Here is a 27,647-nt window from a genome sequence, read left to right on the forward strand (position 1 = left end):
GAACATAACGAAATGACGCCGATGAAATGGTGATGACAGAATGACGAGGACGGCGCGTTTGAATTGAAACTAGCGTCTAGGCTTACGTGCATTACGTACCGCCTCTGCCCCCCTCGGTGCCATTGTTTGGCTACCATGGGATCATTCATGATTGCTGTATTTATCTGATCTTCATGTTTGGGGCTTCACCCGTTTTTGTGACTTTGTTTACTATGCTTTCTCTGATTTTAATAATAAAAAATGTCGAAGCCATTCTCTTTATTCTAAATTCCAGATGCAATATGAATATGGAGATAGGTAGATTAACTGGCAATTGTGGCATTTTTAAACAATATATTTTTCATCTCATCAGTGCGAAAAGCCGTAAAGCCGTTAGAAGTCACAAGAACATACTTTACACGAATCCATGTTCTAAACATCATTCCTATGCAGACTGCGCCACCCTACTCACGGCTCTTGTATACGCTAGCTGCACAGTTCCCTCTACTAAGTTTCGTAGAAAACTACGGTGTCAGTAGCAGGCAGCAGCAGGCCGTTAGGCAGCTGCTGCAGACACGCGGGAAAGCAGTTGGGTAAGCAAACGGAAGTTTTTCTTTGAAACAGTAAAAACATCAATCGTGCGTCTAAAAACTGGTGCGATATTATATCACAGTGCTCTGTTGAATTAAGATCAGCTGCCTATCATCATGTTATCTTGTCATGAATAATCGAAAGATGGGGTATGCTAGGAAATGTCAAGCATTTGCGAGGTTCATGCCTCTCTTATCTCTACTGAATACCACATTACGCTGTAGTACGATTGGAGTCATTACCTGCATGTGTCACAGCCGTTTTAACTCATCATCGCAGGAACGGGACTTTTCGTGGCTTAACCGACACGTAGAGATGGTACCAAAAAGTTCTGGCCGACATGGTTACTCTGCATTTTCCTATAAACCGCAGGTCTAGGACGCCCGGCTTTCAGAAAGCGTGGCGCCAGATTCGCATACATACTGAAGACTGTAATCCATTTATTTTATTTAGTTTAATTTAAAATTTTATTTGTACGAGGACATTCATCGGAGCAAAACCGCTCTCGGGAAGAAGAGGAATGTAATGACCAAAATGCCTTTTTAAATCGGTCATGTGCCACTCCTGCTTGGAGGCACTCCACAAGACCATCTGTCCTGTAGACAGGGTGACACGACAAAAACAGCAGCATAGTTAGTTGCTTCGGGATAAAACGATGTGCCTCGCATGGAAGCCGCGCATAAAGTTTCACCTCAATAAGTTTATAGCGGAGAGCCACAATAGAATTTGCAGGAATACGACTGAGAAAGGGGTCATCCCAATCACAACAGCATCACCATGCGTTTACCAAGGATAGAGGTAACATTAGTGCAGTAGTCAATGTGGCGGTAAATTTATGTGATCCTCTGACAGAGAAGATAGTGTTCGCGTCGAAACCAACATTACGAAATAGCGAGAAACAGTGGAAGAGATCCCCTGTGAAGCTAGTTTCACGGGTGTTCTTTGCACACGTAGTATTTGCGGCCCTTGAACATTTCGGTAGGTCTACTGTTCCAGGAATTATACCAACGTAAATTTCAACAGGGATAACATTTGGCGAACTGTCTTGAAACGACGAGTCAAAGCTGGCGTCAGGTGACTATATCTGCAACCAGGTACAATATGAGTATTTCCCACGTAGGGAATAATGTTCTGTCGCATCTGTAGTATTTCTTGTTAGATGCATAAAACCTAACTGCAATGGTTACACGAACCTGAATTAGCTTATGTTTCATTAGTATAACAACATGCTTTACTGCATAATAAAAAGAAATTACTTCAAGCAGCTCGGTTGAGCAGTACAAGGTTCGCGTCTTTAGCTTTTAATCTTTTAGAAACTTTGCTAAAGTTGCACAGGCCAAGTTTAATTGGGAACTTACGTGGCAAGGCGTTGTGTCAGGCAATGAAGGCGCCCCGTCGCAAGTTTGGTTACATGCGATCAATATCTGCGAAATTAATGACATCATTGTTTGGTGAGCTTAATTTATTATTTAATTGCTTCAGTTTCTCTTATTCAACAATCAATAAACAATACAATACGATACAATATGTTTTTTAACGTCTTTCGAATGCTGGGAGCGCCGGAAAAAAGCCAATGAGAAGGCTTGACGAGGCCGACGCACTCTACAGTCGCTTGGCAGTGGTACACGAAAACATACAAAGATACAGCGTGAAAACATTTTCATATAGCGAACACAAGATAGTAAAGAAAAGATTATAACCACAAGGTAAGAAACACCAGATAATATACGCAAGATAATAAAGAACACAAAATGACAAACAGATATTGCAAACAGAAGATAGCAAACACAAGATAAAGTTGGCATTGTTTAGCTAGCTTATTCAGGAGTACAGAGTATCAATTCTACCTAATTCAAGGTTGCCTTACAGTTTTTCAGCCCTCGTTTATATTTCGCACTACGTAAGCTTTCAGTTTAGATGGAATGAAATGAACAATAGAAATGGGTTTCCTGCAAACGCGGGCTTTCCACTTTCTGAGTGTATCGATGTAAAAATTATATTACAGAGGAATTTATGTCCCGATGCCCCAATATGATTTAGCACAAGGTAACTTAAGAAGCCATTATAGAAGGGCATGCTAGAAGGACAGTCACAGGGTCTTATTCCTGTTTTCATTAATTTGTTATCTAATGTAGGTAAAGTGCCATGTATAGCGACGGCTAGGATACTTTCTTTTTGCAGCTTCTCACATTTTTATCTTAGGATCACTTCTCAACAGACATTTTATAGCCATACTCCACCTAGTTTGTTATTCTCGTATTTTAAGTGCATATACATTTTATACGTTTTTAAGGCGACTGATTTTAGGCCCCTTATCAGTGATGTTACGTCCTTGTCTCCATGTAAAGGGAGCTTTTGGTTAACTTGTTGCAACATTTGTTTGGCGCTCTTTGGCCAGAAATGGTCAATGCTCCAATAAACTCAATAATCATCATCTATTAACCGAAAACTAGGATATTTTTTTCTTTTAAAATGGAAAATGCTCAGACAAGACAGACATAACTGGTTCAGAAATTGTCAGCGGATTAATCATGGCGCAGTAGTACAAAAATCCGCCTTTTGTTTTTAGTTCATTTAAAAGGTGTTCAGCGTATACATTCTATTTATAGCAAGAAATATAATTAGAAAACAATTCTTTAATGGTAGTTCTTAAACTTTAATATGCTTTAGAAAGCTGACATTTATTTAAAATATTTTTGCGCAGTCAACCGGTAAATTATATACTGAAAATGTGCTGCGTGCACATGATAAGCTTGGAATGTGATGGCTCTGTCACGTATTACAAGTCACCCACCAATGTAGGCGGTTTCAATAATCTACCAATATCGCCAATGGGTCTACGTTTTTTTCCAGTCCCCTATAATTTTTCTGCGATAAAGTAGCGGCTGCCTTATAAAAAAGCAAAAAATTTTATGCCAGCTACAAGATGCTGAATCCCGCGTCCTGCTGTGTTTGTCTAAGGACGCTGCATGATGCAGCCGTCAATTTTTCATGATGACTTGAGCGCCCCGGGTAAAGAAATACTCCACTTTCGGTGTTTTTAGTGCGCTAAAATTTCGCTAATCACCGGAAACGTGACGGCAGCCATCTGGGCATCAACTATAGGGTGAAGCCAGGACACTTGACTAACACAAACGCTAATGTTTAAGATATATTGGCAAAAAGGGTTAAGTTTCATATACAGATGACATATCACGAGAAGCCAACAAACACTGACACCAAGGACAACATAGGGGAAATTGATTGTGCCTAATAAATGGAATGAAGAAACGATAAATTAATGGAAATTAAAGTGGATGGAAAAACAACTTGCCGCAGGTGGGAACCGAACCCACAACCTCCGCATTTCGCGTGCGATGCTCTACCAATTGAGCTACCGCGGCGCTGTTTCCCCATCCACTTTCTTGGGTATATACCTGTACTAGTAAACACTGGGAGTGTTAGCTAGCGCCACCACTCACAGACCTTGGCGGCGGACGTGGAACGTCCTTGTTGCCGCAGGCGTCACGAGAACGTGATCTTTTAGGGTGAAGGCAACTGGTCAATAAACCCACATATGCTACCTGAAGGAATCAATGTTGCCGGATTCGAGACCCTCGTTATGTAATAAACGAGGTAGAGCATCGCACGCTAAATGCGGAGGTTGTGGGTTCGGTTCCCACCTGCGATAAGTTGTTTTTCCATCCACTTTAATTTGCATTAATTTATCGTTTCTTCATTCCATTTATTAGGCACAATTAATTTCCCCTATGTTGTCCTTGGTGTCAGTGTTTGTTGGCTTCTCGTGATATGACTAATAAAAATCGGGCCCCTCGGTTAACCCCCTTTCTTCTCGTCGTGTCAGGACGGATTGCACAGACATATATGTCTGTGCAATGCGTCCTGACACGACGACCACCACCAGCGACAACTTGCGGGAAGTGATCCGAGAAATTGTTCGCGATGAGCTACGCCGATTACTGCAATCTTCCGCACAGCCGCAAGCAGCCACTCTCATGGATGTGGTACGGGAAGAAGTGCAACCGGCACTTGGCACCCCGACGGCCACAGAATCCCAGCCCATGACGTACGCCGCTGTAGTACGCACTCCTCAGCCTCAACGACAACCACTACATCCTGTCCGACTTGAACAACTTGTTCCCGGACACCGCCTCCCTGCCCCCGCCCGCTCAGTCTACGAGCAACGCTCAAGCCGCAGGAAATGCGACGCCTGGAGGACTTCCGACAACCGGCCGTTCTGCTTCCATTGCGGTGAGGCCGGCCATATTCTTCGTCACTGCCCGTACCGACGAATTGGTCTTTGAGGATTTGCCGTTGACGTCCCACGACCACGCTTCGGCCAACGGCCGCAGGAAATCGACGAGTACCTGCGTCTAGAGGAGTACACGCTGAACCACCTTTCGCGCTTACCATCGCCGTCAACGTCGCGCTTTGCGTCGCCACGCCGCAGCTACGCAGCCGCGGTACGAGGAAGGTCTCCCAGCCCCCGTAGGGGAAACTAAAGACGGCAACCTCTGGAGGTGAGGTTGCTCACGAACGAAACGCTGAAGATCCTCCACCGACAACGCTCCATGAAGACGCTACACCCGCTACGCAGCATGAAGAAGCCCCACTCGCTGCACCGACGCCGCAGAAAATGACAACCCCGACCACGACGCGAACTGCCTTCGAAACGACGCCGCCACCCAGAAAAGCCTCGACGATACGCCCCACCCGCGATTCGAATACACGACGAAGCCGTAACCCGACGCCGAGGGCGACGTGCAATACAATAGCCAAGACATCCGACTTAGAAGTGGCTATCGACGGTCGTCAAGTCACTGCTCTAGTTGACGGAGTAGCCGATTACTCAGTGATGAATGAAACATTCGCTGCGCAGCGAAGGAAAGTCACCACCGCTTGGGATGGCCCACAAACTCGCACCGCAGGTGGCCACCTCATTACGCCATCGGGACGATGCACAGCGCGAGTGACTGTCAAAGGACACACCCATCCTGCGACCTTTGTTTTGCTACCGCAATGCTCCCGCGAAGTGATCTTGGGCTTGGATTTTCTTAGTGAGCATCAGACGATCATCGACCTACGATCCAAGCTGATCACGCTTTCGACGGACGAGGCCATCCCTTCGATGAGAACTCTGGGAAATCACTTTGCCATGAGCATCCTGAAAGAACAAGTGAGCGTCCCACCCCGTTCAAGCGTTATCGTGACCGTAGGTGCCATGAAAGCCATTAACTCGGAAGGCATCATCGAGGGGAATGCGCAGTTGCTTCTAGACCGAGGAATCGGTATCGCAAGAGGCATCGCACATTTCCGCAACGGCCAGACCGAAGTACTGCTGACTAACTTCAGCGAAGAATACCGGCACATTAACAAAGGAACGGCGATTGCTTTCTTCGACGAAATATTCGACGTACGGGATTCCTTCGCCCTCTCCGACCCATCCGCAGAAGATTCTTCTGACCATGAGAACTCGCCCACTTATGACATCAACCCAGCCCTGCCCCGGAACAGACAAGACCAGATCCGTAATCTGCTTCGAAGTTACAGCCAGTGTTTTTCGTCATCGCCGAAGGTCCGACAAACACCAATTGCCAAGCATCGCATCACAACCGACCAGCACGCCCGACCTCTCCGGCAAAGCCCCTACCGTGTGTCGCCGCGAGAACGACAAGCCATCCGGAACCAAGTGGAAGAAATGCTTCGCGACGATGTCATCCAGCCATCAAACAGCCCATGGGCTGCACCGGTTGTTTTAGTGAGAAAGAAAGACGGCGCACTTCGATTCTGCGTTGATTACCGCCGCTTAAACAACATAACAAGGAAGGACGTCTACCTCCTCCCCCGCATCGACGACACACTGGACCGGCTCTGCAACGCCAAGTATTTCTCATCGATGGACCTGAAGAGCGGCCACTGGCAGATTGAGGTCGACGAAAGAGATCGCGAGTAGACAGCATTCATCACTCCGGATGGGCTCTTTGAGTTCAAGGTGATGCCATTTGGTCTCTGTTCCGCCCCAGCGACGTTTCAGCGGGTGATGGATACAGTGCTGGCAGGCCTAAAGTGGCAAATTTGTCTTGTATGTTTAGATGACGTCGTTGTCTTCGCCTCGAACTTTCAAGAACACCTCAAAAGACTTCGGACAGTACTAGATGCCATCAAGTCGTCTGGCCTAACCTTGAAAGCCAAGAAGTGCCACTTTGCTTATGCAGAGCTGCTGTTTCTAGGCCGCATCGTTAACAGGGAGGGAGTAAGCCTAGACCCGCAGAAAACCGCCGCTATTGAACAGTTCCCGCCGCCAGCCGATGAGAAAGCTGTGCGCAGATTCCTCGGACTGTGCGCATATTACGGACGATTTGTGAAAAACTTTTCGCGCATCGACGAGCCCCTGACCCAACTAACGAAGGCAAACGTGCCATTTAAATGGGAAGCGGCGCAAGCAGAAGCCTTCAAAGAACTCCAGCGCCGTTTACAGTCCTCACCGATCATCGCGCATTTTGATGAAACCGCTGATACTGAGGTGCATACCGACGCAAGCAGTGCGGGCGTAGGTGCCGTCCTCGTTCAAAAAAGCGACGGCTTGCAGAAAGTCATCGCATACGCTAGCCGTTCCCTTTCCAAGGCCGAGGCTAACTATTCGACGACTGAGAAGGAGTGCCTTGCCATCATCTGGGCTACGTCGAAATTCCGCCCCTACCTGTACGGACGACCGTTCAAGGTGGTCAGCGATCACTAGGCGCTGTGCTGGCTTGCCAATTTGAAGGACCCCTCTGGCCGCCTCGCTCGACGGAGTCTTCGCCTCCGGGAGTTTCACGTCACCGTCGTTTACAAGTCCGGACGCAAACACTCTGACGCCGATTGCCTCTCACGAGCCCCTGTAGACGCGCCGCCACCGGACGACGATGAGGACGCCTTCGTGGGACCCATCAGCTCCAGCTCTTTTGCCCAGCAGCAACGCTCGGACCTCGACCTAAAACGCCTCATCGAGTACTTGGAAGAAAACGTTTCTTCACCCCCTGCCTCATTCAAGCGAGGACTTTCTTCCTTCTGTGTACAGAATGATGTCCTCATGAAGAAGAACTTCGCAGCAAACAAAACAGACTACCTCCTTGTTGTACCTGCTTGTCTCCGCGAAGAAGTTCTACAAGCTTCCCACGACGAGCCGACAGCGGGACATCTCGGGTTTACTCGCACTCTCCGCCGCATTCAAGAAAAGTATTACTGGCCCCGCCTTTCTGCCGATGTCGCACATTATGTGAAAACCTGCTGACATTGTCAGCGACGAAAGACACCTCCCACCCAACCAGCAGGATTCCTGAACCCCATTGAACCCCCCGCAAGACCCTTTCAGCAGATCGGCATGGACTTGCTTGGCCCTTTCCCAAAGTCAACGTCTGGAAATAAGTGGATCATCGTAGCGGCCGACTATCTGACCCACTACGCCGAGGCAAAAGCCCTACCGAACAGAACAGCAGCAGAAGTCGCCAAATTTTTCGTCGAATGCATTCTTCTTTGACACGGCGCGCCCGATGTACTCATCACGGACAGGGGAACAGCATTCACGGCGGAACTAACGCAAGCCATCCTGCGTTACAGCCAAACCAACCACCGGAGGACAACTGCATACTATCCGCAGACCAACGGACTGACCGAGCGCCAGAAGAAAACCATCGCCGATAAGCTCGTCATGTATGGCGATGCCGAAGACAAGATCTGGGTCGTCATCCTGCCCTTCGTCGTCTTCGCCTACAACACCGCAGTGCAGGAGACCACCCAGATGACGCCTTTTAGGCTCGTCCATGGAAGGGAGGCCACGACCACGCTAGAAGCCATGCTGCCCAATGTTACAGAAGAAGAGAACGTCGATGTCGCCGCCTACCTTCAACGCGCAAACGCTCGAAGGCTTGCCCGATTACGAATCAAAGACCAGCAGCGAACCGGCACCAGACGCTAGAACCTACGAAGACGCAACGCGGAATACAAGCCAGGAGACCAAGTCTGGGTGTGGACGCCGATTCGCTGCCGTGGATTGAGTAAAAAGCTTTTGCGCCGCTATTTCGGCCCATATAAGGTTCTTCGCCGGCTAGGTGAACTGGGTTATGAAGTCATCCCTGACGCCATGACTGCATCCCAGCGACGCCGCGTACGGCCAGAAGTTGTTCATGTCGTCCGCCTGAAGCCCTATTATGCGCGCTAAAGGGCGCTGCATTTTCACACTCTCTGCTTATTTTCGCACGATTCGTTTTATTTGTTGCTAGTCGCATTATTTATTTTCACGCATCGGGTCGATGCATCTTTGAGAGGGGAGTAATGCCGCGAATCCTCGCAGTGCTTGCTCACTCTTGAAGTCTGCCGCCACGCTGCTTTATCGCTTTGTTTGCGACGCAAGAGGCGCCCAGATTTATCACGATAGAGCTCGCTATCAGCTTGAAATTGAGTGCAGTCGACAGTGGCGGGCATTCTGTTTGACGACCACCGAGCACGCTGGTCGCCTCGCCGCCGCCGGGTAATTCAGGCCATTGTGGGCGCAAGTCAGTCCAATAAGCAGTCTTCTTTCGACGAACTTTTGTCCATCCTCAACGGCCCTGCGACTGCCGTCACCACTATGTGACAATATGATACACGTCCTCAGCCAAGGACTTAAGTTCGCAGTGTAGCCGAAGGCGTCAACGCAGGAACATTTACCGTTGGTACGTAAGGTAGGAGACGGTTCTGAATACTTCGACGAAGGGTGATGCATGTCACAAGGTGTGGATGTCTTACGGTGGACCAAGCTGCCCACCTGTAGCCTTCATGTGAGTCACGCTTTGTCTTATTCGAACCGGAATGAATTGTCAGTAGTTCAAGCGGATAAAGAGGGCAGTTATACTGCACTGCATTTTAGCTAGTATAAGTCTACTGCTACCGATGCCGTTAACACCGTGTTCTCTAGGCGAGATGACGTCAAGCTATCCCGTGTTATAAAAGAGGCCCTACGTCCCTCTGACAGCATGACAGCATGAAACTCAACACGCCTATGTGCGCTATTCTAACGTAAGATAATTTAAGTCTGAAAGTCTCCTTTTGAGCAAAAATCCACAATATAGGGTTCCCATTTCGTGGTATCGTTTCCTACAATGAAGAATGGCAAAAGCTCCTTTTTAGGTTCTTGCAACAGAAACTCGAGTTTTTAACAGTTAACAATCCTTGTTTAAATTCCGCAAGAACAGGTAATTATTTGCGATCAAAACGCTATTGGCAACCCCTGTGTAGAAGGCACTGACAACGCTGGTAGTATCAATGAAGGCGTTTTTTTAGAGCATTCAAATTTTTATCTGATGTGAATGTTCATTATAAGGCAAGGTTGCCTCTTCATACGAAAAAAAGGGATATGCGCCCGTTCATTCATCGCGTCCCTCTTAAGTGCCATTTATATTGGCTTCTACTATCGTATATTGAGTGAGCGCTTAGAAGTAGTGACCGTGAAACGCGTTTTTAGGTACGCGTGCGACTACCTCATCATTGTAAAATACGAAGCGGTTGACTTCCAAATAGCGCTATCGCGTGCTCTGGCACTTCTGAGCGAGTGTCTGGACCCACTGCAGTTACCTCACGAAGTTCTGGTGGATAGCTCGCTGATGTTTCTTGACTTGAGTTTTCACTTCCCTAAAGAACCTGCTTGCTGGCCGTTTGAACCTAGGGACAGTGAACTGCTGCTCCCGCACACCTCCCAGCACAGAGAGCTTGTCAAAAGAGGCACTATGTCGTCTTTGTTTAAAAAGTATTTCCTAAAATCTTGTTTTTCTTTAGCAGAGAACAGATTTTTTGCTAAGACTTCTCGCCTGGTGTCCGCAGCCTACCCGCGTCATCTGCTTATATTAGTGGCTCATGGCTCGCTCATATAATCAAAACATGGTGACCAGGACAGACTGTTGATAAAGAGGTCACGGGATCGCATCCCGGCCACGGCGGCCGCATTTCGATGGGGGCGAAATGCGAAAACACCCATGTACTTAGATTTAGGTACACGTTAAAGAACCCCATGTAGTCGAAATTTCCGGAGTCCACCACTACGGCGTGCCTCATAATCAGAAAGTGGTTTTTGCACGTAAAACCCGATAATTAATTTTTTTAACTGTTGATAAAGAAAAATAAATACAGGTTCGGCATGGTGCCCTAAATTCACAGAACCTCAAAGGATCTTAAGAAACTAGGCATACGTGCGAGTGTACCTGTTATCTTCTTTTCCCCCAACAAGCTTTAAAACATTTATTCGATGGTGAATGCATGAAAGATAGCAGGATTATAAATAAAATATACGGAGTAATTCGTTAATTGTGAGGAAGGTATTATTCACTCTCTCCCGTTGGACTGCGATAAAAGGTATATGAACCAGTCGGGTAGGTGTGTGAACGACAGGCTCAGGGAACACAAGAATCTGGTTGGGAATACTGCCGTATCGGGCCACCTGTCATTACACTGTAGAAGCTGTGCTTCTAAACCGCTCTACGGGTAGTGTACAGTGATTGAGAGAGGAGGAGAAACTGATACTTGAAGTGATCGGATCATCTGAAATATATCCTGATAAAAATAATTCCGTAAGCACGCCTTCAGTGACACTCTCAAAAAAGAAAATTGAATATCTGGATGACGCTTTGGGTAAAAGGCAGAGGGCGATAGGATAAGATCCCGTTAATTTTTATTTTTTTGTCTTTGGATTTGTTAACCTTCTCATTGGCTGTTTCAACCTATATATGTATTGCTCCTACCAATAAAGCATAAGTTGTAGTTTAGGGCTGTGTCCCGTTGTTCTTCACTCTGTCGCCGTGTTTGTGCCCTGTTAACCCTTTGACTTATAACCAAACCGTTGTTTTGGCATGTGAAATATCAGAATGCACTTTTTAAGAGTCCCATTTAAAAAAAGAATATTCTACTTGGTTCTCCCATTATGACCGATATGCTTGCATTTTATTTCGGCTGTTTCCCAGATGTGTTATCTACAATCATATAAATTAAATGGTATACTAACTTCTGTCAGGTTGACAATCTTGCCTTTCACATCGCATGGAACACCAATGAAACTTCCGGCTTCTGAAAGTAGATTTTGTAATGGAAAATACAATTCAGGACGATTGAATTAATCATTCCAATATTTACAGGTCGTGGATGTGAACTTCGATATTTGCTTCCACTGCCGTATAGGCAGAAGGAAAACTATTTGAAGTGCCATAGTCAAAGAAACTGAGCGTGCTTAGTAGATGTCCGGTACAAAACAGGTACTCCCTCTTCGGAGGGACTACTAATGATTAGTTCAATGGCTTGAGAGGGAGAGCTTCCTATACCAATTTCATAGGCCACCCCTTCACAACACATGTCTGAATATGTTCATCTGAAAATGAGAGCTTCAAGGGAGGCTCTCATTTAGCATATATATATATATATATAGCAAATGAATGAATAATAGAGAGGCCAATTTGTCGCTCACAAATGGCATCTCATTATTTATTGTTATTGGCTGAATAGATATAAAATGACAAGTAATAGTTAGGTCCCTGTTCATGACGAGTGCTTGAACCCTTCGTTAACTTGCACCAAATAATTGCTTGTTTCTTCACGGTATGAAAAGCAAAACTGCTCCTTCAAACCACTTCCAGAAGAACCTGTCTTGAGCATATTTATGCAGCAGAAAACAGGGCACTTTTAGAACATGCCCCTTGAAATTACGTGTAAGGTAGAGCGTCACTGAAAAGTAATCATTTCAGCTGCAATTTATTTATTTATTCTTTATTTATGTTACCCGTAGGGTACAGAGCGCATTTCAGAGGGGAAGGGCAATGAACACAAAGCGCGTTTCATACAAGAATACGAAGCAATAGAGGAAGAAAGATGAAAAATCCTAACAATTGTCTTTGAACATTATAAAACAAATGAAGAACAACAATATTAGGCGGAGAATCAGAACAGGATACTAATATCAGTTAATAGATAAAACACAAAAGCGGTAATTACGTAATCAGAGTTATAAGGACATTTATAAATTGAACGGTATCAGTGATGCTTGTCAGTGATGCAAGTAGAAAATACCATTCTTTAGAAGTTGTCGGAAAATAATATTGTACACTTGTTGCGGTGTTGCAATGGGGCACTGAGACTTTTTGTAAATGATTCAGTGATGGGAAATAAAGAGTGATGGTTGAATCCACCGGGAGCAAAGATACATTTATGGTAGAAAATCTTACGAAACAGGCAAATGCGGGTTTGCTTTCGGTGGTTAGCTGGTGGAGGTTTGAAGATGCTTTCGTTTGGGTGACACTAGCCGAACCATGATAGCTAAGATTATACGTGCTGAACGATTCTGCACAGTTTCCAACATGAGCGCTAGTGTGACCTGTCCAATTACATCGCCCACACTTTACGCATGCTTCAGACTAAGTGCTATCCAAACCTGGCCCTTTTCCACACGATCACTCCAGAGGCTTTTAGCTCTGCTTGCCACGACTGTGGGGCTGTTAGCAATCTCGCACACATGCTCTGGCGATGCCCCTCGTTACAGGGACCCAATCGCATCACAGAAGAAGAATGGCGCTCTACCATCCAGAGCTCAGAACTTTCGCGTCGAACCTGGGCTGTCAGAGAGCCCACGATGCGACGGTAGGGCTCGGCCTACCCGACCCCACGTTGGAGCGGCCCGCGGCTCTGCCCTAGGGCAAAGCTTCTCAGGACCTTGTAATTAAAGTTCTTTGTCTGTCCCCTGCTATTCCTAGAACCTATGTCATATTCCCCCACTGAATTGTCTCCAGCCTGCTTCTTGCCTACCCTGGCATTGAAGTCACCCATCAGTATAGTGTAATTTGTTTTGACTTTACCCATAGCCGATTCGACGTCTTCGTAGAAGCTTTCAACTTACTGGTCATCATTACTGGATGTTGTGGCGTAGACCTGTATGACTGTCAATTTGTAACTCTTATTAGGTTTCACAATAAGACCTGCCACCCTCTCGTGAATGCTATAGAATTCCTGTATGTTAGCAGCTATATCCTTACTAATCAGGAATCCGACTCTTAAGGCCAAGATATAGTCCGGCGTTCTCGGCGCGCCAGGCCGCGCCAGGCGAAGTCGGATACGCTGCGCTAGCGACGCCAGGGGTGCAACAAATTTGCTTCCTCTAGAGTTCGGCGTGCGCGCGCAGCTCGAGGCTGGCGCCATCTGTGCGTCCGGGAGCGCAACTTCACCGCCGCGGCGAACAGCTATTTACATGGCGCATGCGCGTCTTGCATATACCCTCGCCGTTCGGGTAGCGCGCGCTGTTTGTGCGCCTAAAACAAAAACTTTTGCGGGATGGCGTTAACTTGTCCTGACCGCCAGAAAAAAAAACAGCGTTTTACGTGCGAAAACCACTTTCTGATTATGAGGCACACCGTAGTGGAGGACTCCGGAAATTTCGACCACCTCGGGTTCTTTAACGTATACCTAAATCTAAGCACACGGGTGTTTTTCGCATTTCGCCCCCATCAAAATGCGGCCGCCGTGCCTGACAGCCAGAACATCGCACTCATATTGCTAGTACTTCGGCTACGTCAAAAACGGAAGCGGACCATGTATGTACATGCGAAAGCTATTCGACAAGCGCCCTCAACTCGGCAACTACCACCAGCTAGTACAGGAGCTGCGAAATGCAGCTTACCTGTGGCGAGGCCACACTGCTTTCGTATAGCTTCCCACGCGTTGTTCTTCCGCTCTGTGTCGCGGTAGTCCATGCGTTTCACATCGTATACACATGGAAGGTTGCAAATCGCTTCAAGCAGGCGTCCTCACTCGCGCTGTCATTCCACACGGATGTTGAAAAAACCACAGCCGCACTGTCAATACGCGCACCGCAGGCCGCCATTCTGCCTTCTGCTCGCTGCCGCTGCAGCGCGCAGTGCATTCTGGTCTAGCGGCAGCCGCGTGAAATAGAACACGCTCTATGTCCGCGCCGGCGGCGTTGTGCTCGCCAAGCGCGCCTGAGCACGCCGGCTACGCCGTGACGCCGGACTGTAGACTGCGCGCTTTTCACCGACGTCGCTTAACCGCGCCGCGCGTGGCCGCGCGCGCGCGTTACGCCGGACTATATCTTGCGCTTTAGTCCTCGTCTCTCCGCTAAGCCTCGGTAGCGCTTGAGATGCCCGCGTTTTAGCACGTAGCCATCTTATTTTCCAGTGGGAAATGAAATGGCCTAATTTGACTTGTCCTATTGATTGCATTCATGCAACCAGGTCGATTATTGGTCGAAGCCGCAGTGGATGTGACTGCACCAAGTGCTTATAGGGATACGTCTGCCTCTATACAAGTGCAGGTTTCATTTGGGAACAAAACGATTCTGTGAAGAACCTGCAGCGGAATCAGCTTCATAGATGTGTCGCGTGACCTGAAATCAGGAGTTGAGTCGCACCTACAAGACGCAGTGAACGCATCCGATTGATTAACGATGGCAAGGGTACGATGATGCGATGAGGACGCACATTTTGGTGATTTTTGCAAGGAAGTGAAACCTGATGGAAGGTTTGGCCCTGAAGGAAAGCGACTTGGATATCGCTCAGAGAGCTGAGCATTTACTTAATCAATTGTTCCTAGTGAAATAATAGTAGGAGTGCGATTTTGTTTGGCCTTTTGGTAGGATCACTACAAGAGAGAGTTTTAGATGGTCCAGCAATACGTCACTTTAGTTGCCTGTGATCAAGATAACTATGTGGAGACTGTGGATGACGTCAGCGATCGAGTTGATATGTTTTCAGTTGCGGATAATAGAGGGATCTGGAAAGTATACTTGAAATCGACTGATCCTCTCTTTAATTTTCTCCCACGATTCGTTGTTTCAAAGATGTGCGTGAGGTAGAACCGCAATGCATCGCCGGTGGGGTAGTCATTGAAGTAGGCGACCGTATCCCGTTCTGATCATGATGCAGCAGATGCGTGGAGGCCGAAGCGAAACCAGTCTTGCACGGGAAAATCGTCCGCTAATCTGGTGTGCTCGGGTATGTGCAAGGCTTGCCTTGATGTGGTCACGATGCCGGTCGGTGTCGGTGGTGGAGCAGTGCGCTCCAGGTTCATGCTGTGGAGTTGAATACTTGCATGATGTGAGGCCGACGAGGTGGCTGTCAGGTCTTTATCCCGTCAACTTGTATGAAGTAAGTAGGAGGTTGCGGACAGAATCAAACATGGTCACCCGAACACTGACTTTATTCTTCGTCTTCCTGTCCTCTCAGACAAGGGCTTGCTGTCTTCCGTTACACACACACACACACACACGCACACGCACACACACGAAGTTAAAAAGACAGCCCACAGGAAAGGGGAAAGTAGTACCAATGCAGCAGCACCAATGGAAGCAAGCCGTAATGAGATACTACATAGTACAGCTTTTTGGTGTCCACTGAAAGTGCACTGATCAAATTCTGGGTTTTACGTGCCAAAAACAAGATATGAGTATGAGGAGCGCAGCATCGTGGGCCTCCGCATTATCTTCAGCCACCTGTGGTTTTTAACGAAAGCGAAATGCACGGTACACGGGCGTTTCTCGTTCTCCGCCCGCTGAAAATGCTGACGCCATACACAGAAGCCATTCTCTTAAGACGTCAGTCACATAAGCCCTTGACTGTAAGTACATTCGTAAACTGTGACATGCTAAACAGGACTGAAGAAGATTTGAGGGTAATATTCACCTTTTTGGGCAATGGCTCATGACGGGCGTCCTATAATGTATACCTCAACTGCAGAGAACTGAGGCTAAGTCTATCCATTCTAAGTCCATCCATTTGATCAATCAGGAAGGATAAAAGTCGTAAGCTAGGCAGGCACGTACACAAGTGCGAAAATTTATTGTTTGTGTATGTTTTTTTCCTTAATTCTTTCTACGTCCTAGTTAGCGTTTCTTTACTCTTCCCTATGGATTAGCATTGTGCCCAGACAAGCGGGCTTTCGCTTTTACGGCTTTATTTCCCGTGATAAAAAATCTGTTTTTATTTTAAACCTGATCCTGTTGGTATTCTTGCTGTACACTTTGAGTTTTTCGCTGCTTTCCACCTTGTAATTGCGTACTGACTGTCTCCGCTTTCGGCACTATTGTGTCAAATATATTTTGTTTATAATAATATTAGAAGACATATAAATGGTGCCAAAGTGCCATTACGAGTAGGAAGAATTCAATGTTAAATTAACGAAAGAATTAGGCTGCTATATTGTATTATTTACGTTTTATCTTACGATAAAACAAAAACGCACCCTCATCAATCTTTCCTGATTGATTTCTGCCGAGCCACCAGCACTATTCAGGCGTTACCCCGTGAAATCGTAGTAGTTTGAGGTAAAGCCGTGCAACGACAGATGAACACTGGCACTGTTGCATATTTCGCGAAGTTCACCAATTCGCAATAAATATGCCTTACAGAAATACTCACCACACAGCAAGAACAGCGCTAAAGCGCCGAAGATCATGAATATAAGGCGACGCATTCCTGTAAGATATAAAGACAGCCAAATGAAGGTCCCAAAGAGTGCTATACTTGTCAATAAGCGATATTTTTTCAGCTTCGTGTGTGTTGAAATAAACTCATAGAACGTTAGGTGTTGAATGCTTCCTTTTCTTTTATTTTTGCCTGTACGTATCCACAACAACAAACGAACGCCTAACTAAAGTAATAAAAGTTCACCGACATCCCAATGTGAATGTCCTCATTTTGTGATACTGATGCTATTATACAGTTTCCATGTATAGTAAGAAATGCTGATATACGGTTCGTTATTGGGCTGAAATAAAGCTGGTTGTGAGAGCACGGTCAGTAACCAATAAATATAGGCACTGTGTCGTAAAAAGCAACCGGTTACACGTTAAAAGGAAAATAATATACACATTGGTAGTTTGGAAGGCATTCCCGTGTCTCTATAGTTCCTGATAATAAAAAATTCATTCAAAAGCTGCGCTCAGAAAACTACCTTGTATCTGAATGTGCGCTGCTCCATTTTAAACGGTGCAGTACCCGACAGACACCAATATTTCTCAACAACATAAAATAAAATACTGATACATGCATATTGCGTGTTTCTTGCGGCCAATGCGCGTGGGCGCCCCGACGAAGACCACGAACGCTCTCTGGCTCTCAAGTTGTCGGCTGAACTGGCCAGTGCTACAGTTACCTTTTGTAAATATACTTTGTAGATAGTCTCCTGTCTTAATCCTTTGTTCGCGCAACGTTTTCGTGGAGGGTGCCATTCCTCGTGCTCGCCACGCAGCTCCGCAGCGGCCGCACCGTCCGGCTTTCCCCCATGGCTCCTGGTGACGACACCTCTACTCCTGCGACCCCGACGACAACGTACATTACCGTTTCCAATCCCCGCGATCCTGGCATATTTTCCGGCCAAGATAATGTCGACGTCGACGACTGGCTCAAGCTGTATGAGCGTGTTAGCAAAGCAAACCGCTGGGACCCTACAATTATGCTAGCCAATGTCCTATTCTACTTGGGCGGAACTCCTCGTGTCTGGTTCCGGTCACACGAGGACGAGATCTCCGGCTGGGATGCTGTCAAAGAGAAGCTCGTCGACCGCTTCGGAAATCCCACCGGTCGCCAGCTGCCTGCTAGAAAAGAGCTTGCTACCGGAGTTCAGACATACTGAATCGCATGTCTAGTAGATACAAGACGTGCTCACTCTTGCCGGAAAATTGACGAAGAAATGGCCGAGGTTGACAAAGCCAGCCACGTACTCAAAGGGATCAAGGACGACGCCTTCAACTTGGTGTTCTTCAACAATGTGTCCACCATCGACGCCATGGTTAAGGAATGCCGCCGATTTGAGCTGGCGGAAAGCCTCCGCGTGATTCAACAGTTCTGCCGGCTCCCTAACATGGCTGCGACGTCGTCTTGGGTTGACCTTGCCGCATCACCACCCTTTAATGAGCACGTCACGCGTATTGTTCGCCGCGAGCTCGAGGCTACAAGCCCTGTGCTATTCCAGTCACGCCCACTTGAACCCACCATTGACCAACCAGCTTATCGAGCTCTCTCCTTCAGGCAGTTGTACGGCAAGAACTTATAATCTTGGTTTTCCTGCTGCCTGCTCCGTCTCCCGACCTGACCCCCGACCAGTGCCGACTGCTTCACTCCACGGCGGTCTGTATTCCCCACCCAGATACCGCAACCCTACCGAGTGGAGAATCCGGACGACAAGCCCATTAGCTTCCGTTGCCTCCGCACTGGCCACGTCACTCGCCAGTGCCGCACCTCTTGGACATCGCCGTATTCGAGATCTTTTCCCCGTCTCCTCGCCCATATGCTGACCCGCACCGTTACTCGCCTAGTCGTGTGCCTCCGACATATCCTCTGACGTATCCGTCCATGTCAGTCGTTGTGCTCTCTCGCCGTTACTTCAGCGCCGTCGGTCCCAGTCACCCCAGCCACGCCGCTATTCGTTGCCGACCAATTATCGACCATCCCGGACGGAAAACTAGACCGTGCAGCTCCTGGAGGTAGCGCTGCATTATCTTCGTCGTGTTGAAGTTGTCGTGTGACGGTCCCAACGAACCAGAACTTACTTGATGGTCACGTCGACGGTGTCCCTTTGACGGCGGTAATAGATACTGGAGCCCAGGTGTCCATAATGAGTTGTAACCTTCCTCGTCGACTGAGGAACGTTCTCACGCCTCCTACTACTCTAGCCGTACGCGTGGTCGATGACAGCACTGTTTACGTCACAGGAATGTGTATTTCCCATATAAGTATTGCTGGAAGCAACGTTCTTTTTCTTTTCACTGTTCTTTTTAGATTGCTGACTAATTGTCCCCATGACCTAATCCTCGGACTACTTTCTTGCGGCGCATTCAACTTTGATCGACAGTTCTGCCGGTACCCTTTGCCTCGAACTTCCTCTACTGGCGCATATTCGTGCCGAACGTACGAACAACTTTAGTGCAACCGCCTTCGTCCGCCTGCCGCCCAAAGGTTTGACTTTCGTAGATTTGGTATCATGTTTTCCTGTGCCCGATGGTGATTAGCGTCGCCAGACCTGTTCCTGATGTCCTTTTGATGCGCAATATCACTGTGCCCATCTCCGTCGTCACCTTCGACGATAACCGGTCGTGCCTCTCTGTCGTTAATTTCGGCCTGACAAAGGAAGTTCTACCTGAAGGCATATCGGTTGCAACGCTCCGTGCTATCGGAGATGACCAGGTGACGACGTTTTCCGTAGACGTTGGCTCAGGTTCTTCACCATGTCCAAAGGAAGCTATTTGCCCTGACGCAACATTTCGTCCTATGATCACTTCGGACCTACTACCGGAGCAAGCAGCAGCTCTGTGTCGCCTTTTCGTTTCCTACCACCACATATTCGACCTAAGGAATCGCCAGGGCAGAGAAATGGTACTTCTTTAGTTTAGCTGCAGACCAGCTGATGTGAGTCAAATTAGGATGTCGTGCAGATGGATGACGTGTGTGGGATAATCCTTTGAGAAAACAACTATGATATCCAGGGTCCTTATATGGCAAAACTATTCCAACATGCTTTTATTCCAATCTTCTGACGTCAAATTTACGTAATTGCTGACGCAAGCATCGGGCGGTCACCCGCAGGGTTGTCTCAACAGACCAATAAAAGGCTCTCCTCGTTCATAGGAGGTCACTTTTGTTTGCGTGAAAAACGAATAACGTTGCCTACACTGTGCGGATTGTCTTATCTAATTGGTTCACAAGAGGCGAGGAGCACGCAAGAGGCGAGGAGCACGGAAAGAGATTCGGTGGGACCGAGCCACTTCACTGAAAATCGATAACCGATTGAGGGGGGTGGTGCCGGCATGTGTGATTGGTCTGTTTTCCCTGACTTAGCTTACGGTGGCTCGTCGACAACCGTGGCGGCATGCAACGGATGCTTAACAATGACGCTAAAACGGATACTCAACAAAGAATAATTGGCAGAATGAGGGCGTAAACGTGCCGCAAGTGCTCGAAAACGTTACATGGCCACGGAAAAAAATTTTATTACACGCAAATAAACCCATGCTCTCCCGCAGATGCGAGTAGCCAGTGCCTGAGCCATCGGCGGCAGCCATCTTTTATTCCTTTCGGAACGGGGCAGCCTGGGGCTATTCAGAATACAATTCAGCTTTGTTCGGCATATTAATGCATCTTTAACGCGTACACGTCACTTGGGCGCGGCGAGTTTTTGAGGTTTTGTGACGTCGCGTGACAGGCAGGTGAAGTGGGTGCAGCACGAAAACTTTTGAGCAATAGCCGAGGGCTAATGGCGAAAAGGTGTCGAATATAGAAATAACTATTTTTGTTATGTTCAGTGAAATCGTGCATAATCAGTGCGTCGACACCATATTAGATGGGTAGCTATCGTGGTTTTCGTGACGTCGCGTGACAGGCAGGGGAAGGGGGAGTAGTCCAAAAAAGTTTCTCACCAATCGCAGAGGGCTGATTGTGGAATTGGAATAGAAAAGTTTGGACTAGATTTAAGTTATAGCTCCCTAGGTCACATTGTCACGTTTTCCACTTGTGGCCACGAAGGATTGTACCAATCATGCTCTCAAATGTAGCGGGCGAATTCCTCAGCCTGAACGACATAACGTTTAACTCGTACAGGCCATCGCGTGTTTCGAAAGCTACCTTTGCTCGGTAAGCCTCACCACCGGAACCTGCCAATAGGTGGAACGAAGATCTAAAGATTAGGAACATTGTGCACCTTGCAGGCAATCAAGAGCGTCGTCGATCCGAGGCATTGGGTAAGCGTATTTTCGTGTAAACTTCGTAAGGCTGTAATAACGAACGCAAATTCCAATGAAGATAACTTTTTCTGCCCTAGAACTACAGGTGAAAGCCAATGACTTTCAGGAAGCTTAATGATGCCACGCTACAGCATGTCGTCCAATCGTTCCGTGATAAGTGGGCACTATTCTGCGGATACGCGATACGCACGCTGTCGCAAGGGGGAATGTGAACCAGTGTTTATGGTATAACAGACGCGCGTCATTTGACAGAAGGATGGTTGGGTCGAATGAAAAAAACAAGCTACTCAAGGAAGAAAAGAAGTTGGGGGCGATAAGATGACTGGAGGTCTGCGGCTATGGCTGAGTAAAAGCAGCTGAAGGAGGTGTTGATGACACAATAGTTATGGCGTCAGTATGTAAATCGGCGGCAGCATCATGAATGCAAATATCTTAAATACACGGCGACAGTTCCCACGAATTCTAATCTAAAACTAGGCAGTATGGTCACTGGGTACCGGTCCGGATTACGCATTACCATCAAGGTGGATGTGGACGTGAGAGTGAGCACAGCGAACGGCAGAAATAGGTGCTTAGGGTGATCAGGAACGTTGATACAAGCGTGTCGCGTAGCGAAACTCATCGAAGGCGCGATGGTTTCAGGCTATGTGGCGACGACAGAAGAGCACAACGTGGCCGGATATTTCACAGGCGAAGCAGTATGCCTGTAGTGTAGTGTAGTGCTTGCGTCATGTGTCGGCTCGACGAAGAAGCTGAGCAGCCTGAGGCGACTGCCCTTGAACGGGACAAAGGGCTGACTGCTTTGGCGTGTGAACGGAATATGACGGTAGGGGTGGCCGTGTATTTGGGCAGCGTAGTTGAGCCGTGGAATAGTGACTACAGGCTCGCGGTCGACATAGAAGAGCGGTGCCGTCGCAGGCGTCAATAGTGTGGAGAGTATGCGCGTAAGGACTTGTGCCGTCACAGAAGCTAGTTGGCGAACAAGTGGAAGTCCTTCAAATATCTGGGCATCAATGTGTTGTTACACGGCAAAGTCAGAGTTGGGGCAGGCTCCTGGCTGTAAGGCATCGGCGACAGCTGGCGTGCCAATTGGTCTCGAATGAAATCCTTGACCTTAGACACGAGCGCAGAAGGAACGGCATGGCAAGGGGCAGCTGAAATGACCGAGAAGGAATATGCTTATGGTATGTCTTGGCTGTAGATGTTACATTGGCGGCGCTATTCGTTGGAACTCTGACACAATTACGGGGTGCGGCGACACTGACTGGACTCATGTGAAGGAGCATTTGAAAGGCATCGCTATCAATGTCCTTAAGATTATGTTTCATATTCTCATGGTTCGTCATTGTACGACTACCACGGCTGAAAAAGACAAAGACATTGTCAATATACATGGGAACCGTATCATCTGGCTACTGTGCCAGGCGGTTTACGTGCTGTAAGGCGCGTCTTTTGTGGACAATAGAGCGACCCAATAAATTGATGAAATGAGTCTTGAATGCAGACCAACTCGGGAGATTTCAGATTCGTAATTCTTGAACCACAGGCGGACAATGTCTTCGAATTAAAATATAAGATTTCTAAGTTTCGTCCGGTCATCCCACATATTGTGGGCGCTTAAGCGTTCGTACTAAGACTGCTAGTCTTCGAGGTCATATTGTTCTTTCGTGATGTATCATCACCGGCGCCCGCCTTGGCGGTTGTAGTGCCTACCGCAAGCTTCAATTCTTTTTGTTACGCTAACAACTATACGAGCCACTCCCATGTCGAAGCTACAGCCAATTACTATTCGTCGAAATAGAGTGTTTCCATACTGTTAAGATATATAGAATAATTGTTCTGTACTCCGGTTTTTTTTTCGGTCTTCCAACGTTTACCACCTACAATCACGCGCTTTATTCGTATGTTTACGTAAAGGCCGATCTACACTCCGTCTGCAGGAATTCGATATTAACGTCATCTACTACTTTAAGTGCAAGCGTTCCAATTCCTTCCAATGTCAACTTTTTGCTGGCTTCGCTCATCGTCACTGATATGGCTTCTTATCAGCGAAAATATTACTGAATCGTATCTCTCCTGAATGGTCTTTACTCCTCTGCAACGGCGGTATTCTCCCATGCTCGTCGCCATCAGGCATGCTTTGTGTTATACAGGATGCAACTATCCGACTGACGGTGGAGAACGGTTGGTGTGGGCACTTCGCCACGTGTATATATATGTTTGTGTGGTACATTTATACCTTGGTCACGGTGATCTGCTAGCAACGCATCAGCATCATCAGCCCCCTTTCCCGAGCTCTAGTAATGACGCGGTATTTACGCATTTGTCGGCAAATGCATCCTATCGTCCCGCATGCAACGAAAATCGAACATATTGCACCATACGCCACGTCCTCTGTAGCCTCTTCCTCTTTTTCCTCGTGTTAGAATCGACCAGTATGGCCTTCTTCGGCGCTCTGTTCCTACAAACCATCTGATCTCTATTGTTGTAGCCCATGTCATGCGACAGGCGGAAACTGATATACTTCCAATAGGTAGCAGTCGTGACCTTGATGTTTTACTCGTACGTATTTAGTCCGGCGTCCAGGAACTGTTACACAACAGAAACAGTCCTTTTCTTTGTTCCTTGTCAGTGAATATCTCATCCATGCATGCCTTACAGTTCTCCCCACATATATTGTGTTGTATCCTCAGACCGACGGCCTAAGGGAACAATTCAGCCTCACTTTTGGCGACATACTCGCAATTTACATAGATTGCCACCATTAAATTGCAGGGAATATTTGTATTGCCGAGATCAATCTGCCCACTTGCCGCAAAGCGTATCGGCCACATTGGTTAAGGAATGGCAGAATGAAAGTTCTTGTTCAATTGGAGAACTACAGGTATAGCTGCTACTTGCACCCTTGTTCGGCGGCGTCCTACCGCTATTGTTCGTTGCAATAAACGCAGAAAAGGATATGTGGTAAAGAACCTAGTGCTGATGATTCAGCAGTGCGCAAAACAAATGAACAACTAAGAAAAGATCTCCTTGCTAAACAATGGCCAACGCAGAGATTTCATCCCGTGGCATCAGGCTTAGCAGAGCCACGCCATGTCGTCTAAACCACCGCGGCATTACTTTGTTTTGATAGGCTATCCTTTACAGTAGTCATGATACATAGGCTGCTGAACACATACTTCATAGTTATGTGTGGTCCATTGAACACTTATTTACATTCTGCAGCAGTTTGTATACGGAGCCACACGTTGTTTGCCTCGTCTGTACGTTACTAATATGTCATGTCAAAAAAACTCCTGTGATGCATACACAGAACAGGCACAGCTAAGTAAGGCAGCTTGGTTCATGACTTACCGTTAACTTCACTGCAGATATAGGAGCAGATTACTTGAAAAAGAAAAACAAATGAATCGGACCCAAGACTTTCTCATCGACTTCACAGTGGGATATGAAGCAGCAACTGTAGAAGTGACTCAATAGGCACAACAAATGTCACCGCTCACATGTGGTCAGTACAAATGTGTCATTGTGTTTTCTTTCTTTATTCGCATTAATACGTCGTCGTAGGAGGAGAAACTTGTAAGCCATGAACCACTTACATGCGGAACGGAACAATAGTGCACTTTTGCATTGCCTGGCTACAAACACTTACCTCGTTCCACGCAATATTTCCAACATATAAAACACAAATCTTGAGCAGATAACAATAATCTGTGTAACAGCTGCCGTTTCGCCAACGGTGCTTGAAGCACACTTGAAATCGAACATGATATGATGAACAACGTACAATAAAAACCTTATTATTGTACCAAGCGCAACACTTTCTGAATTGACCTAACTATCCTGCTGTTCGTAAACTGAAGTAAAATGTATTGCGTATGAGCCCCGTCTCCGGCGTGTTTTAAAAGCATTCAAGGCTTTAAGTAGAGCAGGAAAAGGAGAGGGGTGTTCTAACCTTCCCATAAAAGTTTAGTCGAACGTCACGCTCTCCGCTTCTCCTCACCCGTCGTCTAAGCCTCTAGTTAGGCCTGACCTATCAATTTTCTTTGAGTATTTCCTCTATGTAAGCAAATGGCAGGACCAAATGAAGTAGTCAAAACAGTAGGCAATTTTCTAACTGATCTCTCAGGCTGCAAATGCTGTCCGCAAACATAGTCTTGGCTGTGAAGGGTTTTCTATTCGATCGCTGAGGGTCCGTACGTTGTATGCAATCCTTAGTCCGAGCACAAACGGAGTCACGTTGGTAGAGTAGTGCGGCTACATTAAGTGTTTTTTTTCTGTTGAGAATGTTGGATGATTGGGACATTTGAAAATACACACCATATAATTGATGTAATTCTTTAAACTATATTTGGTGGTGTATGTCTACAAATGCACATCGCCACCAACCCAAGGCTTCCGACTTTCCTTAAGATGAAGGGATGAACCCTCAAACATAACTGGTAACACATTTTAATATATACCGTTTCTTCAAAGCGAAATGAAACAGCGGAACGAACCTATGGCTAAGCAAAACAGATAGCATCAGTAACATATATGGGCTTATTGATTAAATTATTGAATAATACAATTCGTTATTTTTCCCCACGTAAACAACGCGCGTGCATTTACCGAACGACGTGTTTATACATGGGAGCTCTCCGTTAGCCACCCTTAGATATAAATACTAAAGGTTAGCCCAAACAATGTGATACTATGGAGGCTGGGGAACCTTGCGTAAATAATAGAATGTGGGAGGGGTGGGCAAATGGAACATGTTGCTTTATGTTAGGTGTGTTATATACAAGGGGTCGGAGCAGGAGAGTGCCATGGAAAGCAATTAATAAATCGTGTCACGCACTTACTAATGTAAGTTGTTCCTTTCATAAGAGAGTGCTTATTTCGATATCGGCACGCGATTCTAATTTAAATATCATATAGGGTGCATAGCATTGCGATCAATGTGAAGCGTCAAAGATAAAAAACAATATCGTTATGGTGCAAACAAGAGGGTCGCCAGTCAGAAAAAGACGATTTTGTAGTGTAGATCTGGAATCAATCTCGACAGCTATATTCTTTAAGCATTGTTGTCTCTCTTGTAAATACTCTAAGTACATCTTGATACGTGGCTTTCGCAACGTAACAAATTGGTGAGAGCTGCAGGGCAACGATGAGAACAGCGGACTCCACAGAATTGGTCACCTCGGACTGAACATGACAGACAAAACAGGAACCGACGTGTCACGGCCCACATTGCGGCTTAGTGCTGGCTTAGCCACGGGATCCAGGAACGTTCTACAGCACCGACCAAATCGACGTGGAAGACTTCATCGCGCCGTATGAGCGTCCAGGAAGCGCTGGCTCTGTGTCGTAAAGCCAACAAGGATGTGGCTGAGTCAGACAAGGCTGGGCATGTACTGAAGGGAATCGCTGACGATGATTTCCGCCTGTTCATGTGCAAAAATTGTGAAGCACTACGACACAACATAAAAGAGTGCCAACGCTTTGAGCGGGCCAAGAGCAGCCGCATGGCGACACCGTCCGCACGTGCGCCGAACACAGCTGCGACATCCTCTTCTGACGACAGGCTATGAGTGCAGCGACCATCATCGTCAGATGACTTGACATGGACAGTCCAGCAAGAACCTGAAGACATGGCTTCTGCAGTCCTTTTGCCCCTTTCCAGTGAACCGACAAACTTGCCTACAGCACCATTTGTGCAGACAATAGTGTGCCAAGAACTCGCTAATCTTGGAGTTCATTCTGCATGTGCTCTGGCCGCTTCGCAGCTGTCTCATGCCCCAGGTCCACCGAATGATCCGCGCTATCTTGCACACTACTGGAATCCAGCCGAGTGGCGAACCGCAAACGATCGGCCAAACAGTACCTTTCTAACAGACAGTACCTTTGTAACAAAGGTACTGTCTCCTCCCCTCTACGACTGCGATTCTCCCGTTATTATAGCACCGAAAAGAGCGAGCGTCGTTGTCAGCCTCCTTTCGCACCGCAGCTGTCAAACAATGATGCTCGTGCCCCTTGGAACGGTCCCTCGTTGTCATTCCGACGCCACAAGTCCTGTTCGCCAACAGCACGTCGACCATCGTACCTCTCGCCGCAGGCTCGTCGCCCACCGTCCCCGATACAGCCCTCACGCCCATCTCCGGAATACTAAGCGATGCAGCTTCCGGAGGTGACGCAGCATTGACGACTCCACAGCCAAACTCTCTGATCACTTTGCGGACGAGGCAGAAACTGAGGAACGTTTTAGTCAATGACGTCAGTGTTGCAGCGTTCATTGACAATGGCGCGCCCGCATCTGTGATGAGTGCCATATTGTGCCGACGCCTGAACAAGTTTCTCA

General features: G+C 47.2%; 1 long non-coding RNA gene across 1 annotated transcript in view; it reads right to left on the bottom strand.

Annotated features, from left to right (window-relative positions):
* Nucleotides 1–24,755, bottom strand: part of LOC142574358 (uncharacterized) — a 51,081-nt gene extending 26,326 nt beyond the window's left edge. The window contains exons 1-4 of the long non-coding RNA XR_012826511.1: nt 24,662–24,755; nt 16,989–17,045; nt 11,582–11,643; nt 1,929–1,994 (exon numbers count right to left, since the gene is read on the bottom strand). This is a non-coding gene — a long non-coding RNA (uncharacterized LOC142574358). The remainder of the gene's footprint in view (nt 1–1,928; nt 1,995–11,581; nt 11,644–16,988; nt 17,046–24,661) is intronic.
* Between the last annotated feature and the right edge of the window lie 2,892 nt (nt 24,756–27,647).

The sequence above is a fragment of the Dermacentor variabilis genome, chromosome 3 (genome assembly GCF_050947875.1).
Source record: "Dermacentor variabilis isolate Ectoservices chromosome 3, ASM5094787v1, whole genome shotgun sequence".
In the NCBI taxonomy this organism is placed as follows: Eukaryota; Metazoa; Arthropoda; class Arachnida; order Ixodida; family Ixodidae; genus Dermacentor; species Dermacentor variabilis.